Raw genomic sequence first — 13,344 nt, 5'->3', positions numbered from 1 at the left:
CAATTTTGTTAGGCTAGCAAAAGGGCCAGGAAGCCAGATTGAGGTTACGCATGAGGAAAAACATGATTGAAAATGCTATTTTCTAGTTGTTGGTAGAAAAAGGACATGTCAGAAAATCTAAGCATGAATTTTCCAGTCAGCTAAGGCGGCTTTAGCATTACTTGGGCAGAGCACGCGATCCCAACCATATGACACAATTACAGTTGCACTTTCATCTCCCATGACCATATCTGAGCCTGAGGAAAGCGGGGAAACACAGCATGATTTTAGGTCATCCTTTGTCCTAGAAGACACTGCACTTCAAACAATCCTGTTTCCAAGAGGACCTCTGTGGGGCTCAAGGTGACTAGCTCTGCCCTTTAAACACAGCACAGCACTGAAAGAGCATGCGTGCAAGTCATGATATAGGTAGAAAAGCCACTTTATTCCAGTCTGCTAATGGGATATATTTCGTGAGCAGGTGTTTCAATTTTCCCTTCATAAAGAAGATGCAATATTTATTCACTATATGCCTTAGCTCTACAGCAGACATATCACTTCCTTCTTACAGAATAAATCTCTCCAACAAATAAGTTGACTCAAAAAGCAAACAATTCATATTCTCTTTACAAAGACTCTTTAGCATACAAGATCCTGATTTTAATAATGAATCTGTAAACACAGGCACAGTAAGATATTTGTGATGAAGTATGACTAACCTGTCAGTTTTCCCTCGTTCATCATATGCAGTAATAATAACTAATATATCATTCTGCGTATGATTTTTGGAATTACACAATAGGTAGCTCTCTAAAAGCTTTGAGAGGAACCTGATAGATCATATGGTAAAAACAAAGCTCCTTCAAATGCAAATAAACATCTTTTATTTGGAAAACTCCTGGGATCAGGGTGTCATGCTAGGTTTCTAGCACTTCCTGATGGCAGCCGGGTAGGAACTCCTAAGCTTTCTTTTCTATCAAAACGTTCTGCTCTGATCCTTGATAAAAATTGAAAGATAACACTAAAAGCAATTCTCTGCCAGATTTTCTTAGGCTTCAGAAGACATGTGAGTTCCAATCACTTTACACTGTGAACAAAGATTTAGTTTTCATGCTCTTTTACTGGCATCCGCTTTTCCCTCCCCTTCGAATAGACTGCAAGGCTATCACAAGATAGGGTGGAAAAGCCAGTTGATCCTTGGTCTATACATACAGATTATGCTGGTGTTAAGGGACACGGACATCCTTCACTACTGCCCAGACTTGTAGAGATGCTCAATGAAAAGTCAGTTACCCAAGCACTTTTGAAAACCTGCTTTGATGCCTCTCTCCATCTGTAGCTGCCCGAACACTTGTGAATATTTCTCCTAAAGAGACAGTAGAAGTAGAGGGATGGTTAATGCCTAAGGGTATCTGAAGATATTAGCACTGAGAAAGTAACAGAACAGTCCAGGGGGACACATTGAGAAATGAGACTGAAACTGAACTCAGCAGAAGCACACAAACCTCAGGGCATGCAAGAGAAACGGAGGGGATATAACCTTAGCTTCCAGCTCTGCTGGACTTTAAGGGCACTTCCTACCTCTTTAGGCCCCAATCTGATAAATAGACAGAATAGTTGCTGCCTCCCATCCTTGCCTTGTCATTTCTGATTTGAGTGAAAACTTTCTGGGACGCTGCCCCTCCCTTATCTCATACCTAACACTGCGGAGCCTGCTGTCAGCTTGGCCTCTAAGTGCTAATGCAATGCAAGCAGTACAGCAGCAGCAAAAGAAATTTAAGCTAATACGAAAATAATTAATGAATTACATAAAGAGATAACCGGGATGTCCAGAATTTTTTGGAATTGATTAAACCTAGTTCAGTGGTTTAATAAGATGTGCTGTTCACCACAGTTAATGCCCCGAAGTCTGAAAGAGCAGAACCATAAAGCATGAACTGACTCGATCAGGGTTTGTTTTTGCTGGATGACTACTGAAGCCTGCTCTGTTGTCCTCCACTCAAAGTTTCTAGCTCTTGTGAATCTGCAGATGATTCAAAGAGAACTGTTTATAAGATTTCACCTGAAAGCTGGATCTTTACAGTGTCTGGACAAAGAGGGCACTTAGTAGGTCAGTGGTCTTGCCTGCCTCTACAGCCAAAGGTATCTAGATCCAGCACCGAATGACCTTTCCAGTTTTGTTCAGACACCAAAGGGAAAGTCATGACTAAGAGAAGTTGGTTGCATCATCTTAGCAAGGATGAAGTTTGCTTTCAACTCCAGGCCCCGTTATCGCTTAACCGTTCTGGATTCCTGTGCTACTAAGTAACAACATCCTTTGCTCTATGACAAGTTTTTAGAAAAACAGCACCAGGACTCTCTCCTGATCAGAACTATTTTTTGGGGCTTTTGCAGCCAGCAGGCCACTTCTACCTTCTTCCAAAAGCTGGCAGAGTACCATATCATTTAAGAGCAGTAGCTTGGACCCCTCACCACTGAGAGGGGGAACACGGCACAGCAAAGCTATGAGCAGTCAAGTACGGAGCACAATGCAAACAGGATTACAACCGGTCCAGGTCCCACTCCTCTCACTCTTGGAGAGGGCAGCACACAGAGGGCTGACCCAGAAAACTCCTGAATTGGCGCAGACCTGGTCTGCAGGAACACCGAGGCAGGGATAGGTCAAAAGATTTCAGCGGGACTTCAGAGGCCTAGAAGGACACTGAGGTGGAAAGCCTTGTGAATGAAGAAAATAAGACAAAGGGCACAGACACTGTAGGGGAAACAACCCTCTCTCTCTCTCTCTGTTATTTGGGCAGCAAGCACTTAAGGGCAAGGGCTAGCTCTAGCGGCATATCCGGGCTCTTCAGTTCAGCTGGGTAGGGGGACTCACAGGCTGGATTTGGCCTATCAGGCACCTCCTGAAGAACCTTAGTATACATGTGTAAGAAATTAAAGACTATATGAAGGGATAAATCAAAAACAATAAAACTGAGGGAGCCATGCACCAATCAAAACAGAAGAGGGATAATAAAAATGAAAGTCAGTTACTGGGAGAGAAAAAGAGATAAGAGACAAGGACGGAGGAGAAAAAACTGCTATCACCTCAAAATGCTCTGGTTTACTCACATTACTACAGCTATTCTCCCTAGCGTTATATTTTGCACTGTCACATGCTTTTTGTGGGCAGTCTCTCCCGCGCTGGCCCTCTCTCAGAGCTAGTACGAACAGGTCAGTGATGTATAAACACATTTCGCACTCAGAGACTACTGACAGTGTTGCAAAAACTTGCAGCTATGAAGAATGTTTTTCTTCTCCCCTGAAATCAAAGGGACTTCTCCCAAAGTGATGTGTTAAATGCCAGCATTATCTCAGATACAAGACCAGGAGTCAATATACTTTCTGAGACAAATTTGTTCCCTCAAATAAGCTATACGGAAAGTTATCAAACAGAAAAGAGCCACAGAGCATTAGTGATATTTACCCAGAATACAGAGTTAGGAAAACAGTCTACAAATATGGTGAATTTTTAAAACTCCACAGGATATTTCTCATATGTACCCTCTCTTACAGACAAAACCCTCTAGACAGATAATCGGCACCTGAGGATCGAGTACAGGACTGACCTGCTCAAAACTGGGTCAAGCTGATCACGCGTTTTGCAAGGCAGCACTCTGCCATGTGCGGCTGCTGAGAAACCTGTTGCATTGACACAGAGTAACTGTGATAACACTCACCCTGAAGGCTACGAGAGCTGTTTTTCTATTACATTATTCCCTCCTAATTACTCTTGCTAAATGAATCCTTCCCTTCTCAGCAGCCTTATGCTCCAAGGGAAAGGGTGGTGTCAGAATGAGAAGTCACATGTTCTCCGGGACAGGACCCTTCACCAGAGAAGCCCTGGGAACATCAAAGTGCCTCCAGAAGAAGCCACAGTCTGTTGCTGCTGCCAGGCTGCTAGTTCAAGGGTAACTCTTCTTCTTCTGTCTGGGGGGCAAGGGGAGGGGGTAGTTTGGTTTCTTAAAAGCAATAGCTTGGCAGCAGAGCTTGAATCAGACAGTGGGTGCTGATGCCGTACAAACACGTTTGTAGATAAATGCACTGGAAATTTTTAGGCCGGCAGGCATTAAAAACAGCTACGCCTCCAGATCTTCTCTCCCCTGGAGACCCACACAGAAAAGAGACTCTCTTTTTGCTATCTGTGAAGCAGAATGAACATAAACTGCCTCATGTCTCCTCTTTCTCACGCCTCCAAAAAACTGGCACTCCACAGGACACAGGTGAAATATGTAAGGACTCAATTAACCTACCACATCTTTTCAGAGACAGCACAAGTCATGTATTCACCATCCCTGTGAAGAAGCCATTTTGAAAAGGCAGTACAAGGGCTAAGTGCTGCAAAGCTAGGGGAGAGACAGCATCAGAGGGTGATTTTGCTCAACTGGCCACAACGGATAAAGTAAGAGCCAAAGAAAGGTAAGACAGGAATGATCTGCAGAGTTATTAATCGTCTGTTGAAAGATAAGCTTAACTACCTGAACGCTGCAGGAGTGAGGAGAGAAAAGCCCTAAAGTCTTCTCAATCCCATCAAGGTCCTCAGTGTCAATTACCCTTTCTCCCAGTGTGGTAGGAGAAAGTGCTCTGATCTCTGAGAAAGTCATTTCGCAACATCACTTCTGGGATATAAACCCTGGCGATCCTCTGGGCTTGGCTAGGCGCAGCCATCCCCCTTTCCAACCAGAAGCATTTGCCTGAGGCCAGAACGCAGCCACTTAAAGCTTTTTCAAAAAAGATATAGTGTTAAATCTCTGAACAAAACAGATTTAATACTGTTTAATACTAAGTCTGCCTTAATCATAATTACTTTCTTCAGAATTGACTACTGCAAATCCTAATCACAGCCCTCTGCCTTTCTGTTAATTAACTGCCGCAGACAAGTTACATCTATAAGAATTGTATGGCGTTTAGCCAAACACTACAGAAGTTGCAGGGAAGAGTGAAGAGGAACATCATGCCGCTCTTGAAAACTATTGAAAAAGTCTAATTTTTGCCAGAAGTAGTTCTGAACAGAGACGGTTATGATGGATATCTCCATCACCGTCCTGCAGGCCACCATCTCCAGGTCACATCCTGCAGATGACCTCAAGGGTCTGCTTGTCTTTCTTTCTATTGAAGTTGTGTCCTCTGCCTTACATGGCACAGTGAAGAACTAGCATACAGAGAGAGCAGGACCTACTAAAGGTCAAAAACCACGTTTCTTTCTCCCTTGCTTGCTTTTCCTAGGTATAACTGTATATATCTACATTGTCTATCATAGACAGACGCATTGAGCTCAGGCTCACATGTGAGCTAGCAGGATTTGAGCTAGCTCTGACCCAAAAGCCACGCACAATGTTTGTAAGACATTGAGCCCATCTTAATCTTCTTACCCTCTTAGCCCTACTCGCTACAACACTAACAAGGGTCTCCTTAGCGCTTTACAGGGGGCAATGGGAACGATTTCTCCTCAGTTTGGTGTGCTTGGACTTGTGAAGTGGTCCTTAGATAGCAGGTTCACAGCCGTCTTTTCCAGTTCTTGGACTGGAGAAGTTCTCCTCTCGCCACACCCATGGTTTTAGACCTACTTAATGCACTTCCCACGGGCACTATATGCAAAGAGGATACAACTGGAATAACACTCATACTCTGCTCTCTTGTAGTGATAAGGAATTGATCACCATCTCCCTTTTCTCCCCTTCTGCTAGCAATGAAAATGGTGCCTACATTTAGTGCTCAGATTATTACAATTTATGATATAGCACCCTGAAAGATTTTCTGATGTGAATGTCATTTAACCCACGTTTGCTTGCCTTGATAACTTCATTTTACTTGATGCACAGCCATCTTCTTTACCATATGTCAAATTAGACAGATAGCCGTTTGTTTTCCCATATAGGTCTCACAGATTTTCCTCATATTTTGCTTGCATATTATAGATCCCGTCATATATTGATATGATGCCTAAAAAACTACTGATCTGAAAATTCTTCTGACTGATTTTTCTTCTATTTATTTTTAATATTTATAGAACACGGATCATGACAGAATCTAAACAGCAGCACTCTCTTCCATTCACTTTCTAATTCTCATTTTCCCATCCTATGCCTTTTCTCACTTAAAGGAGGAGATAACCTATCACTATGTTTTAGGTCATTTGCCTAAACGCTGGAAGGTAAACGGCTCAGAATCCCAAAAGCTTTTCAAAACTTCTGAAAACCCATGTATCTGAAAATCCCAGCTTTCAACGGGTGATTACTTTCATTTGCCAACTTCCATGAACCATTATTCATCCAACACAGGCTTTCCAGGGCCATTTATCCACCTTTTATCAGAGAAAGACTAGGACACCCGCCTGTGCTCTACACAGAATGATCTCTGAGACGCGTCAGGAAGTCTTGGTGCAATAATTTAGTTAATGGACAGGGGACCCTGTCTCCATGAGGATTTAGCAAACAGTTACCTCTTCTGAGTATTACTGAGAAGTTGCTGAACAATGAAAACATTTCATTCATAAACCTTCAATAAGCAACAAAAGAAAAAGGAAAATAATATCCAGCAAACAATTTAAGTTATAGATTCATTGAAAACATTCACAAATAATTTTTTCTAATGAAAAGCGCAAGAATCAGTCAGGCAAATTGCCCACTCAGAATGATTCAGCCAGCTGCAGTATCAATAACCTTTAAGCACGCTTATTTTGAAAAGCCAGAGATGCTGTGTAAATCTGCTGAAGCACATGTAGCCGACAGACCATTCACTGTTTGTATATTTACTTTGGACTGTTTAAAGAAATAATATTAGCCCTTTCATTTCAGACAGGTAATATTTTTTCTTTTGATAAAAGCTAAAGAAAATCACAAGTGATATGAGTTAGGTGCTGCTCTGAGCAAACAAAGTGTAGTTTTTCCTAATAACACCTTTGCAAGCTTTTTATGAAAGGTTTGTTAAGATGCTATTGGGGTAAGAGAAAAACTTTGCTCTGATTTGTTTTCAACACTGAATATGTTATCGCAAACTTAATATTAGCTAATATTTCAATCAAAACTGCTATCAGATTGGGAACCATCCCAAAAGAGCTCTCTGTGCTACAGCTCTTTGCTCCAACTACTCTGGAATTAGGGGGTATAGAAGTGCTAATAACAACCCTCCATATTTTTTTAATCTGCTCAGTGTTGACCTAGTTACCTCAAGTTAAATCAAATTAGTCTTAGGCTATAGAAAGCTCCAGAAACGGCTCATGAAAATGCTCATGATATTAGATGAACCTGATGTCATTCCAATCTAGGTAAAGATAGCAAATAAAATAGGCAGTGCCTGAGGAAGCTGATCCTGGCTACGTCTCTCTTTCCTAGGAGCGCAGTGCACTACAAGCAGATTGACAGTGCAGGAGTCATGCTGATGGGCAGACCTCAACGTGAGACCCATGCCAAGGGCTTTCCGTCAAGCTGACCAGCAGTGAAGTGCTCTGGACTCAACACCCCTTAACAGTTACGGTGCACTTTGGGAAAGCATCTCTTGGTTTACTTTCACTCAAAAGGCACCTGGTTCAGGTGCTCAGAGACAACTTTACGATGAGAACCAGAGCATGTTGAGAGGGAACAAGTGGCAGAGTCACTTCAAAATCCCACCCTGATCTGAGGTAGGATGCTAATACTCACATCCCCAGAAAGCAACATTTCAGTCTCAAAAAAAAAAAAAGGAAAACATAAGACCAGGTAAAGGGACAGCAGGGACAGCGGACCTGCAGGGAGTGACAGAGTTGTGGTCCCATGGAAGTAGGCAAAAATTCCCCTTGTTACTACTGCAAACAGAAATCAGTTTAGTGGCAACTGTGAATCCAGGAGTGGAGAAAGCAAGTGGACAACTTGACAAACTGATCAATACAAATGCAAAATACTAACATGAATATGAAAAGTAAAGCACCTAAAACGAAGAAAACAGCATGTCTGAGCGTCATAGGCAACCTTAGTTGCCAGCACTGAAAACACCTTCTCTTAGCAGTCAGAGTAACGTGGCATCCACAGCCAGGGATTACTTCTGACCCTTTCCCAATACTTTTCCATCCTTTAAACACAAAGTGTAGTAGAAGTGCACCTCGTTCATTGAAGAACCACTCTGTTACCACTATGTCTACTACATTACCATTTCTTCTTAATAACCTCAGGAATTATCCAGTTCTTTCACATCATAGGCACAAAGCAAAACAGTGAAACGCATAAATAAGCCTGCTGATAAGAGAAGCTACTGAGTGTTTGTTAACCTCAGCCTGTTGGCCTAATTAGTATAACAGCAGCATGTTTTGCATGGAAAGTGAGGTAGAAAAAGCTAACAAAGGAGAAAGCTTTGTACTTGGTAATGATATGAGTAAGCACAGCTCAGAAAGCAATTTCGCAGACTTTGATCCACTCAGAAGTGAGAAAGAGAGCTCTTTAGGCACTTCTGACAAAGCAGGCTTACCATGAAGTATGCCAGTATTCAGCCTCCCTGTATTCATATTCATTTAGGAAGCGTATCTGACATCTGACTTGTTTAATGTAAGAAGCAGAAAGACTGCATTCAATATACGCTGCACATCTTAAAAAAGCAAGGCCAAGGGAAAACAAGAACTGACTCTTTAAGGTCCAGAAATCACAGAAGACTTTGGGTTTGCCTATTAAAGCAGTTTTTTGCATTTGCTTCCTCCCCTTGCTATAAATAATCAGCCTTTCCAAAACAGAGGTTATGGCAATATTTTTCTTTTTTAATCAGTCTTTTATGTTGCATTGGCTTTTCAGACTGAAATAAGCTTGAAGAACTGTTCTCAGTGGGGGGACTTCAGCCCTCCCTTCTCTATCTCCTCCCTCCCCCCAAACTCCTGGTATTCACACAGCAAAACAAACTATGAAGCTCAAAAACTGATCTAAGCACTAACACTGACCCCTGGTCAGCATGAACGAAGTAAATGAAATTACAGTTGCCTTCTGCTGTAAGAAAAGAAAAACAGCCTGCAGTGTAAAACCATCAATTCACAGCAGGGACTTTAAACACACCAGCAATTGCAACATGTTCAACCTTAGAGCTGTAAAACATATCATCATAGCCAAGATTAGCAAAGGCTGTTCCTCTTGCTGCGTTCTCATGACAGCCGTTTTTTTCTGTCCGAGTCCCTTTTATCTGATTAGATTTTAGCTCCCATTACAGTTAGGACAATTTTGCAATGGAGCAAAATTAATTAGTTTGCATCAAAGAAAGGCGCCTTGAAATGTAACACTAATGAGCTTCATCTGCCTGATTAGAGGGCTTTGCTTTTAGTAACACTTGGTGCAAAATTTTGTTTCCGAGAAATATTATATAACATTATAAGAATATTCAAGGCTAAAAGCATTAGCTGAACAATAACCAGGATAATGGACAAAAGATTAGTGTGGCAAACTGTGAGCAGACACATAACCGTGAATATTGAGAAGAGGATGCAAGTGCAGACCAGAACAGGTTAACAAAGATGCAATGAAGACGCGTGCACCAGCAGAGTGCTGGTGCTATATTTAGTGAACTGCCCAAAACTAAACTGCACATCTATCCACGTTATCTTTTGGAATTAAATGGAAGAGGGCTGAGCAAGGACAGAGTTCTCATTTTTAGAAATGAAAAATGGAATAAAGGTTCATTTTTGGTCAGTCAAACTAATTTTTAATACTTGGCAAACTACTTGCAACAAAGTATTTGTTTATTTTTAAATCTGATTTTTAGGGTTGAGAACAAACTGTTTAATCAATTTTGTTTTTAATTTCATGGAAGAATTGCTCCAGAGGACAATGGGGATTAAATAGATGTGGTTTTTCTTTGATTTGGTATTTACTAAGCTTTTTCACACCGTCCCCTTTCTCTCACTCTATTAATATAAGGATATATAGTCTAGAATGAATGTGCTGGTAGGAAAGTGCCAATCTGCCTGAAAAAAATCACATGCTAAAAGCAGTTATCAGAGATTTGCTGATAAATTGGGCAAAGCACATCATAAACGACGTCTATATAGAAACGTTCCGTGTCATTTGCCCATACTTCCTGCAAACGAAAAACATACGACGTAAGTGCATGTAGTAGAAGAAGGGAAACGTATTTCCCATGATTAAATATTCCTCTATAAGTCTCCTCAGCACATATACAAGACTAGAAGTGAAGACACCTTGTTAGCAGAGTGAAGGCCTAATTTGCTGATCGGAACACCTCCACTTGAGAGAAGGGAGAAAGCCCAAGTTTGGACAAAAACATGCTTTTACACAACGCTCCTTTTGTGGCCACACTCAGACTTCAGGAAATTTTCTAGCCACAAAATCCTGAGCTGAGGGCCAGCTACTGTCCTGCTAGACTGCCAGCTGAAAGGAGAGATAAGCCGGTAAGAGCTTACGGCCTGAGAACACCTTTCATCAGCATCACAGAAAACACTTTAATTGCCTGACTCTCAAAAACACACACCTGAATTCAACCAGACAAATGGTCGAACAGTACAACTGAATGGGCAGTAACTTCTGGTGGCGGGGGAAGACTTAACCCAGGTCTGCTGCTGGCCACACAGGATGGCAAAACCACATCGCAAGGCACTGGGCGGTTAACTGACTTACGAGGGTTAAATACAAAGCCTTTGGAGTAGCCAAGAACTGAATTCAAATCTTTTATCTCTTCCTTGTGTTTTGATAAGGCTTCCACTCAATTACTACCACTTTTCATCAAAATGATCTTGACCTGTTACAGGCAACACTGAAACTGTGACAGTTTTTTTCCTTTTGCCAACCTATCATGGGGATTTAAATTCAAAAAAATCATTTCAAACACCCGTATGTCCTCTTCCTCTGATCCTATGAACATGCTGCACCTGTGCATAATGTTTCCCCGTTAGCCTTCTGTGACAGGTCAACAAAAAAGACTCCTCCTGTTATTTATAGGCTTTTGGTTATCTCTCAGAAGAAGAAAAAGGGACCAGGGCACGTGTGGGAAAGAAAAAGCTTTGTTTAATTTAATTAAGCTTACTTCTTTCAAGTCTAAATAAACTCTGGATTCGGCAGAACTACTGGTTAATTAAATCACAAAAGCAGTTCCTTTCCCTGTAAGGGCAACCACATCACACTGTGTCACATGCGACATGTTCTTCCACAGAAATTCTCTTGAACGTTACACTGTAAACCTAGAAGAACTCCACCAGGCCAAGGATGCCGCAGTACTCAGAGGTGATCTCCTAACACAGGAGCTAACAGCTGTCGAGCAGCCTCATGATTATTTTCAACATAATTACCCAGTCCGCCGCTTTCGGTGAGAATGTCAACATTTTCATTGTGACCTATGTTTCATTAACCGTGACCATCTTATCTTGTAGTAACACGTACATGGACACCAGGGGGACGGTGGTGACATACAAAAGAGCAATTGGTTCACAATGAGGTCTAACCAAAGCCCATCGAAGCTGACAGGGACGTATCAGAAAGTAGCCAGACTCAGTTATTCCTCCAGGTAAAACAAACAAGGAGCCTCTTTCCACTCCTCTCCCACAAATTACACAGATATTTGAGGGTCAGCTCAAATATCAGTTAGAGAATAATGTTACAGTAACAGATCCGATTCTGATCCCTAAGTTCCTCCCTGGAGAGCACTGTCCATGAGGGAAGCAAGCTGTGCGGGCTCCAAAGTCATCCCGTACCAACGCTATGCAAACACTGCTGGATGCTGTCCTTATCAACCTGCTCCAGAGTTTGCGGAGGTTTCAGAAGCAGAAAGGCTGCAAGAAATTTGCCTCTCCAGGCTACAGCTGGCTGCTCTTGCTGTTTGTCCCTCGTTCTTGTAAACATAAGCGCTACGCAGGAATTCACTCGTGCAACTCCATCCCCACTCAGGTGGCAACTCCATGCCAACATCTCCCACATCTATCTCTTCCCTCCCTTTAGGGGTTGTCAAATCCTCACCAACAGGAAGAAAAGGAAAAGGATAAATCTTCCCTTCATTTGTACTTGGAACTTTCCCACATAAACAGCTCATGTTGCTCAGTGCTGATATGCCCATGGACCCCGAAAGATTTTTGTTGGACCTACATCATTTTGTACCTTACAATTTCCCATGTTTCTTTTGTGCCCTTCCTAAATGTCTCATCTACAGAGCTCACAAGGCTTGAGTCCTTCCTTGCTCTTCCATGCTTTCACCACTCATTTTTCCCTACTCCAGCCTCTTCTACCTACTGTTTCTCCTCCTTCTATTCACCCATTCTAGTGGCCTCATCTCAAATGACAAAAAGGAGTCATTTAGCAATTTTGTTTATTCCCACCTAAGTGGAAGTGTCGCTCCTTCTTTTCTACACTTTTACATCATTAAATCAAAATCTTGACTAACAAGGCTGGCAGGACTCTTGCCTTCTCGCAGTCCTCGTGCCCAGCCTTCCTATCTGACTGATGAGGAAACTCCCAGATGTTGGATATAAGAGTTTGTGCAATACAGAGGATTTTTAATTGGGGGGGAGGGGGGGATTTTGACATCACTGGTTAATTTTAATTTACTACACTAAAATACAACACTGTGGCTATATTGTAGAGCGCGATAAAAGTGTGCATGCATCTTCCTGTGTGCTTCAATATCCTCCTATTGACAGAAGATAGGATGACTGGGCTATGACTGGAGACCAGGAAATGATTTTTGTGATTTCATTAGAGTAATTGACAAAAGTGCTTCCTTTCTATGGAAGGTTAACAGATGGCTTGTTAATGTTACAACTTCTTTAAATAGGGCTGTCACCAAAAACGATGCCCATGACAACAGAAATAATATTGATACAAGCTCATTGCAAAATTAAAACAGAGCTTGTGTAATCTAAAGCACAATGCTGCCATCATTGCAACATGGAAGAGTGTCAAGGTGCGTTTGCATTTCTAATTTCTAGTTCCTGGGAAATTGGATAGAGGGACATCAATTTTTGGAGCGCCAGCAATGTGGGACTTCAGTTATTACAAGCATAAACCTGCAGTCAGTGAGTCACCATGCCTACTCCACGCTCAGTGACATGGATGTAAGAAGGTGTTATACCCAGGCTTGGATTTTAATCCTAATAGTAACAGAATGCATTAAGCATACAGAATTTTTAATCTTGGGTAAATACGCTTTCATATAAAACTGCTGAAGTGATCCAAATTGTAGCTTTGTAGTTGTAGTGATTGCAGTTGTAGTGATTGCTATTCCAGACCGAGCAAGATTTTGTTCTCATCAAATAAAAACAGGCATCATGTGGGCCCCTTCCCCTAGACACCCAACTAGTTAGCAAAATGGAGAGTACGCTGCCTTCTGCCGGGCTCGTTTCAGAGCAATGCACAACATGAGCAGCAACCCTTCCGG

At 41.9% G+C, this 13,344-nt stretch overlaps 1 protein-coding gene across 2 annotated transcripts in view; it reads right to left on the bottom strand.

Annotated features, from left to right (window-relative positions):
• Nucleotides 1–13,344, bottom strand: part of TPH1 (tryptophan hydroxylase 1) — a 32,340-nt gene that overhangs the window by 16,108 nt on the left and 2,888 nt on the right. Inside the window, exon 1 of one of the 2 annotated variants that reach the window (XM_068944899.1) lies at nt 1,192–4,093. The exons of the other annotated variant lie outside the window; for it this stretch is intronic. The gene's annotated coding sequence lies outside the window, so the exon portion shown is untranslated. Of the gene's footprint in view, nt 1–1,191; nt 4,094–13,344 lie in introns of those variants that run through there. 2 annotated transcript variants of the gene reach the window in all.

The sequence above is a fragment of the Struthio camelus genome, chromosome 5 (assembly GCF_040807025.1).
Source record: "Struthio camelus isolate bStrCam1 chromosome 5, bStrCam1.hap1, whole genome shotgun sequence".
NCBI classification, from domain to species: Eukaryota; Metazoa; Chordata; class Aves; order Struthioniformes; family Struthionidae; genus Struthio; species Struthio camelus.
The sequence above is the reverse complement of the archived record's forward strand: the minus strand, read 5'-3'. Positions and strand labels throughout refer to the sequence as shown.